We start from the raw sequence: 8,311 nt of genomic DNA, 5'->3' as shown, positions 1-8,311 counted from the left end.
CATGAATAGGGGCTTCAGCAGCAGATGTGTTGAAGCAGCAGAGTGTCTGGAAATGATGAGTGGAGCTAAGCACAGAGACCTACCTCAGAATCAAATAGGATTTCAGGACTAAATCATCAAGGGGGTCCTAACTCCATCAATTTGACTTGGTTCTATATGTCAAGCTTAGTTAAAACAGGAACATTAAAATAATTTCTGATGAAGGGTCTAGGCCCGAAACATCAGTTTTTGTGCTCCTAAGGTGCTGCTTGGCCTGCTGCGTTCATTCAGCTCTACACTTTGCATCTGCATCTGCAGTTCCTATTATCTCTGATACAACATTAAAATAATCATTGGTATTACTGACTGATTCCCTTCAGTCACTTTTACTATGTTTTCATACGTATCTTCTTGACCCTCAGTAAGGTATGATATCTTACCATTCAGATGCAAAGAAAGTGAAATTGCTGCAGCTTCTTGAAACTATTCCCGCCTCTTTTGAGGTTATAATTATGCCAGCTCTCCGGTGTCTCATTTGCTGTCTTTCCTAAGGCTACTTCTAATGCAGTCCCATTTGACTCATGAAAACCACTCATACTCAGTATTTTAGAAAAAACAGTTGTCACTGCTGCTGTCATTTCCATTACAACTTCCACTATTTCAGCTATTGTTACCAAGGCCCCTAAGCACTGCCACATAAAGCAACAACTGCCATTGATAGTAAGGTTCAAAACACGAGCATGTTATCCTTTCAAGGAATAAAAGTCTCAGGATAAACTCTACTTTCAGACAACATTTGTCATCTGGAATCTTCTTACTATAGATCTCAATAATGAACTAAAAGCAATCTGTTGACTTGAAATGGCATGTAGGAGAAAGCAGGAAACAAGTTTAAGGATAAGCATATCAATGTGACACTTGGCAAATAGATATCTTCCTGCACCTGATAATGATACGGTATGGATTGAAATATTACTGCTAAATATAATCAAGGTTTTATTGATGGTCATCAGGCACAAAGAAACACTTCTGATTGTGATGTAAGAAATTATAGTAGCAGAATTCTAGTGGCTTAGTTTTACTATGTGTCACTGTTTCCTTTTGCATCTTTAAAGTCTTTAGAGCTATAGAGAATTTCATAATGGCCCATCCAATATATCCTATATGTCACGGTTATACAGAGATTATACACAGTTTCCATGTATTGTTTTATCATGTACTTTAAACAAGATGAACAATTTACATTGATATCAATAATAGATTTATCCATGCACAAAGCATGATACGTGACAAATAGTTTTTTTATTTGGAGCTATAGGGATGGGAGAGGAAACTATTCACACCAGCCCTACAAGCCGCAAGGGTTTGGGCATGTTTCCCACAGTTTTCCACTCTTTTAACATGAATGGACAGGACATCATGAGCTGAGCATCATTGTAATATTGATGGATATGGCTTTTACTATGGGCAAACAAACTTTATATATAACCTCCGAAATACGTGATTTACATTTCTAAATACTTGCTGGGTTTGCAGGCAGGCAGAAGGTTGTGACACATCAGCTAAAATATTATCACTGTTTCTGGATTACAGAAGTTCGAAGCTAATTACTTCAAGAACAATCCTTTTAGGTCATTTAGTGCTGGGTCAGAAAAAGTCATGAAAATGAGCCTGCAATACAGTGTCTGTGTGCTGTTTGTCTTGTTTAAAATGGGCATGGGTTAACCAGTTTAGACAATGATCTAGTAGTATCTTCACTTGAGTATTAATCCAGAGGCCTCAGTAATGATTCAGGGAACTGAGTTCAAATCCCACCATGGAATTTGGATTAAAACTGAACTCTGGAATTAAGCATCTATGAATAGTAATGAAACCAATATCACTTGTCGGGTGTAAAAAAATACATTTGGTTTACTTATGTCCTTGAGGAAAGGAAACTGCCATCCTTACCTGGTCTGGCTGAAATGTGATTGGAAACCCACAACAATGTGGTTCATTCTTAACTGCCCTCTTGGCAATTGGGGATGGCTAATAAATGTATTTGCCAAAATCCTGTGAATGAATAGTTAAAAAGAAATCACACATGATAATGTATATACAGTATAAGATACAATGGATTGCGACAGTACAAACTGGGTACATGAATAGGCTATCCAGCCCCTTAAACCTGATCTGTCATTTGCTAAGATTATAGCTGATCTGGTTGTAATCTAAATTCACAATTCCTATCCAACTCCTACCACCCATTGTGATCCCTGCATCTGGTATCAGTTCTAATCAAATCGTTAGCCCTTTTACATTTTAGCACAAACTATTGCTAATTACTGCTCACATCAATTTGCTTCAAAATTTGCACTAAATGGAAGAAAGCTTAATGCAACACAATGATTCTTACCACAGTTTTTAGAACACTTTGGGGCTATCTTTTGATTGCAACATGTGGTGTAAATGATTTCAACAGCACTATTTCTGGACAGAGAAGTTGTTAAAGTATGAATTGAGAGAAGCCAAATAAGTGGGATTAATTCCAGTGAAAAAAGTATAAGATTCTAGAGTTTAGTGGCAAATTCATACAAAGTTTTGCCCACTTACATTAATATTTTCCTGCATATTTTGGCTTGTGGAAATATCTTTCAAAAATCTAAATTACAACTGGACATGTGTTGTTGGATGGAACAGGCTACAGTGAATGATGCTGGGAGGTAATGTGATAAAAAGAATGAAAAGCTTTGGCTTTCATAGTGAGAGCCATTGGTCTCAAAAGAGCAATATCAGATCCCTGTGGCTATACATCTAATGGTTTGGAAAATCTGCTCATATTTTGTTTGAATTTGTTGGCAATCTAAAGAAGATACACCCCACCAGTATATTGGCATTTTGTTTTTAACAGAGTTTGGATTCAGCTATATGTAATCATTCCAAAGACTAGAGAGAGAATATAAACTCTGAGCATTTTCAAATTTGGATGCCAAACACTGAGGAAGATATAAGGTTTCAGAGAGGAATGACATCCAACCAACATATACATTCAGATTTTCTAATCACATATGCTACTATCATAAGATTGAAAGACTTCGGTGTTTACAAGTGCTTTTGTTGTAAAGGAATAATTTAGCTTATCGACAGATACACTGAGCAGAATCTCACATGGGCCAAAGCGACTTGGGCTGTGATGAGACTTGTGACAGAATCCGATGAGACTTTTCTTGTCTTTGGAGCATCTTGCTGCATCTTTCAAGTTTCTGGCAAGGAAGTTGGTGAATATCTTGCTAGACAGTGGGCAACTGGCAAATAACGGGGATCATAGCTTGTTACACATTATACTAAAGCTTCAACTCACTTGATTAATATTTAGTGGTGTTTTATCAAACACACTAAGTGAGCTCGACATCGAGACTTCTTGACATGAAAGCCAGAGCAGCGGCCTTCTCCAAAGGACCTCCATGTTCAAAACCAGGCACCAACAGCTCAGGGCATGCTTCAAGGTGCACAGGCACCCAATCCGAATGGTCATCAGCAATCTGACACATACGATTGTTGACTTGCTCGCCATGCTAACTTGGTCTTGTTCAGACGTTTCATCATCACGCTAGGTGACATCAGTGGAGCTTCCAATGAAGTGATATTATTCTACTCCACTCGGAATTTATACTGTCTGGTCCATTACTCTGGTGAGTAGTGTCATTTCTGGTTTTGATCTGTATGGGTTTGTATATGGGGTCCAATCCTATGTGTTTGTTGACTGCATTATGGGTGGAGAACCATGCCTCTAGGAATTCCCATGTGTGTCAATGTTTGGCTTGGGATGCTATGGTTACCGTATGCCAGTTAAACTGATGGCCTTCATTGTCCAAGAGTGCTGATATTAAGGACAGTTCATTGTGCTCCTTTGCTGCTAGTTGATGCTCATGTATTCTGATAGCTAGTTTCCTTCCAGTCAGTCCGATGTAATGTTTGTGGTAGTCGTTGCATGGTATTTTGTAAACAACGTTGGTTCTGCATGTTGTGGGAATGGCGTCTTTAATCCTTGTGAGTGTTTGTCGTAGAGTGGCTGTGGGCTTGTGGCCATTATCATTCCTCATGGCCTTAGGAGTCTTGTTGTAAGTTCCAATATGTTCTTGATGTAGGGCAGTGTGGCCAGTGTGTTAGGGCACACTGTTTCCTCTTGTTGTTGTCTGTTCAATAGGCGTTTGCGGACGAAGTTGCGGGGATATCCGTTCATAGCAAAGATGTTGTATAAGTGCTGTATCCTCTTTCCAGCACCAGGGACCAGGGTTTGATTCCAGCCTCGGGCGACTGTCTGTGTGGAGTTTGCACATTCTACCCGTGTCTGCGTGGGTTTCCTCTGGGTGCTCCGGTTTCCTCCCACAATCCAAAGATGTGCAAGTTAGGTGGATCGGACATGCTAAATTGCCCGTAGTGTACAGGGGTGTGTGGGTTATAGGGGGATGGGTCTGGGTGGGATGCTTCAAGGGGTGGTATGGACTTGTTGGGCCAAAGGGCCTGTTTCCACACTGTAGGGAATCAAATAAAGTTGCAGTGAGTCGTGGCCAGTTTAAATAGCACCCGAATGCAGCTTTGTTTGTGGGTTTTGGGGTGGTTGCTGTGGAAGTTGAAGATTTGATCAGTGTAGGTTGCTTTACAGTATACTGAGGCTTGAAACTCCCCACTGGTCATACGCTCAGCTTTAACATCCAGAAACTGAAGTTGATTGTTGTTTCGTCTTCCTTTGTGAATGTAATCCCTGAGAGTACGCTGGTGATGAGGTGGTGAGTCTCTTCTAATTTATCAAATTTAATAATGACAAATGTGTCGTCTACTTACTGGATCCACAGTTTAGGTTAAATGTGGGGGAGGTTGGTGCGTTCTGGCCTTTGCATGACTGCTTCTGTAATGAGTCTTGAGATGTCTCCCGAATATCTGTATACGCAGACAATGAAGGCCATCAATTTAACTGGTATAAGGTAACCATAGTAGCCCAAGCCAAACATAGACATGCACCGCAATTCCTGGAGGTATGGTTGTCTACTCATAATGCAATCAAAAAACATACAGAATTGGATCCCATATACAAACCCATACAGTTCAAAACTGGAAATGACACTACTCACCATAACGGACCAGACAGTATAAATTCTAACAGTGATAATGGGAAATGCAGATGCTGTAGAATCCAAGATAACAAAGTGTGGAGCTGAATGAACACAGCAGGCCAAGCAGCATCTCAGGAGCACAAAAGCTGACATTTCGGGCCTGGACCCTTCATCAGAGAGGGGGATGGGGAGAGGGGACTGGAATAAATAGGGAGAGGGGGAGGCAGACCGAAGATCGAGAGAAAACAAGATAGGTAGAGAGGAGAGTATAGGTGAGGAGGTAGGGAGGGGATAAGTCAGTCCAGGAAAGACGGACAGGTCAAGGAGGCGGGATGAGGTGGTAGGTAGGAAATGGAGGTGCGGCTTGAGGTGGAAGGAAGGGATGGGTGAGAGGAAGAACAGGTTAGGGAAGTGGAGACAGGCTGGGCTGGTTTTGGGATGCAGTGGTGGGGAGGGGTCGAGCTGGGCTGGTTTTGTGATGCAGTGGGGAAAAGGGAAGAACTGGGCTGGTTTTAGGATTCAGTGGGGAAAGGGGAGATTTTGAAGCTTGTGAAGTCCACATTGATACCATTGGGCTACAGGGTTCCCAAGCAACCTTCGGGTGGCATCATTGTGGCACTGCAGGAGGGCCATGATGGACATGTCGTCATGGTAGTGTGGCACACTGACCTCTACATTGCCAAGGCCAAACGCCAACTCTCCAACACCTCCTCCTACCGCCCCCTTGATCATGACCCCACCCCCGAGCACCAAACCATCATCTCCAACACCATCGATGACCTCATCACGTCAGGGGACCTCCCACCCACAGCCTCCAACCTCATTGTTCCCCAAGCCCTCACGGCCTGTTTCTATCTCCTTCCCAAAATCCACAAACCTGCCTGACCTGGTCCACCCATTGTCTCAGCCTGTTCCTGCCCCACTGAACTCATCTCCACCTATCTGGACTCCATTTTCTCCCCTTTGGTCCAGGAGCTCCCCACCTACGTCCGTGACACCACCCACACCCACCAGCTCCTCCAGGACTTCCAATTCCCTGGCCCCCAACATCTCATTTTCACCATGAACGTCCAGTCCCTATACACCTATAATCCTCATGCAGATGGCCTCAAGGCCCTCCACTTCTTCCTGTCCCGCAGGCCCAACCAATACCCCTCCACCGACACCCTCATCCGCCTAGCTGAACTCGTCCTCACCCTCAACAACTTCTCTTTCGATTCCTCCCACTTCCTACAGACAAAGGGGGTGGCCATGGGTACCCGCATGGGCCCAAGCTATGCCTGCCTCTTTGTAGGTCACGTGGAACAGACCCTCTTTCACACTTACACAGGCCCCAAACCCCACCTCTTCCTCCGTTACATTGATGACTGTATCGGTGCTGCCTCTTGCTCCCCAGAGGAGCTTGAACAGTTCATCCTCTTCACCAACACCTTCCACTCCAACCTCAAGTTCACCTGGGCCATCTCCAGCACATCCCTCACCTCCTGGACCTCTCAGTCTCCATCTCAGGCAACCAGCTTGTAACTGATGTCCATTTCAAGCCCACTGACTCCCACAGATACCTAGAATACACCTCCTCCCACCCACCCTCCTGCAAAAATTCCATCCCCTATTCCCAATTCCTCCGCCTCCACCGCATCTGCTCCCAGGATGAGGCATTCCACTCCCGCACATCCCAGATGTCCACGTTCTTCCAAGACCGCAAATTTCCCCCCGCAGTGGTCGAGAACGCCCTTGACAGCGTCTCCCGCATTTCCCGCAACACATCCCTCACACCCCACCCCCGCCACAACCGCCCCCAGAGGATCCCCCTCATTCTCACACACCACCCCACCAACCTCCGGATACAACGCATCATCCTCCGACACTTCCGCCATCTACAATCCGACCCCACCACCCAAGACATTTTTCCATCCCCACCCTTGTCTGCTTTCCGGAGAGACCACTCTCTCCGCGACTCCCTTGTCCACTCCACACTCCCTTCCAACCCCACCACACCCGGCACCTTCCCCTGCAACCACAGGAAGTGCTACACTTGCCCCCACACCAACTCCCTCACCCCCATCCCAGGCCCCAAGATGACATTCCACATTAAGCAGATGTTCACCTGCACATCTGCCAATATGGTATATTGTATCCATTGTACCTGGTGTGGCTTCCTCTACATTGGGGAAACCAAGCGGAGGCTTGGGGACCGCTTTGCAGAACACCTCCGCTTGGCTTGCATCAAACAACTGCACCTCCCAGTCACGAACCATTTTAACTCCCTCTCCCATTCCTCAGACGACATGTCCATCATGGGCCTCCTGCAGTGCCACAATGATGCCACCCGAAGGTTGCAGGAACAGCAACTCATATGCCGCTTGGGAACCCTGCAGCCCAATGGTATCAATGTGGACTTTACAAGCTTCAAAATCTCCCCTCCCCCCACTGCATCCCAAAACCAGCCCAGCCTGTCTCTGCTTCCCTAACCTGTTCTTCCTCTCACCCATCCCTTCCTCCCACCTCTAGCCGTGCCTGCATTTCCTACCTACCACCTCATTCTGCCTCCTTGACCTGTCCATCTTCCCTGGACTGACCTATCCCCTCCCTCCCTCCTCACCTATACTCTCCTCTCCACCTATCTTCTCCTCTATCCACCTTCCGTCCGCCTCTCCCTCTCTCCCTATTTGTTCCAGTTCCCTCTCCCCATCCCCCTCTCTGATGAAGGGTCTAGGCCCGAACCGTCAGCTTTTGCACTCCTGAGATGCTGCTTGGCCTGCTGTGTTCATCAGCTCCAAACTTTGTTACCTAGTATAAATTCTAAGCACAGTTGAATAACATTGCTTCATCGGAGGTTCTAACTGATGATGTCACCTGGCATGGTAACAAAACATCTGAACAAGAACAAGCTAGCTTGGTGAGCAAGTCGACAACCTCACCTACAATCCAAGCTACAAAACTGTGCCAAAACTTTAATCTGACATGTACTTCTACACATTATTATAGGACATTTCGGAGCCACTTGCAAAATATTTTTATACTGCACATCAGGCTAAACCAGTCACTGTTACAATGCTGCAACAAGGACAGTCGCTCAGTGGCATATCAGGACTGGTCATTGGTCTGGACTGCTTACTGTCATAGTGCTCACTCAGTCTGGACCTACCTGAATACACACAACATACCTACCTTGAACTGTTTTGCTTTTCTGTTGAACACAAACACAGAGCAAGGAAACATGGCCCTCAGTCAATATA

The sequence above is a fragment of the Stegostoma tigrinum genome, chromosome 7 (genome assembly GCF_030684315.1).
Source record: "Stegostoma tigrinum isolate sSteTig4 chromosome 7, sSteTig4.hap1, whole genome shotgun sequence".
In the NCBI taxonomy this organism is placed as follows: domain Eukaryota; kingdom Metazoa; phylum Chordata; class Chondrichthyes; order Orectolobiformes; family Stegostomatidae; genus Stegostoma; species Stegostoma tigrinum.
The sequence above is the reverse complement of the archived record's forward strand: the minus strand, read 5'-3'. Positions refer to the sequence as shown.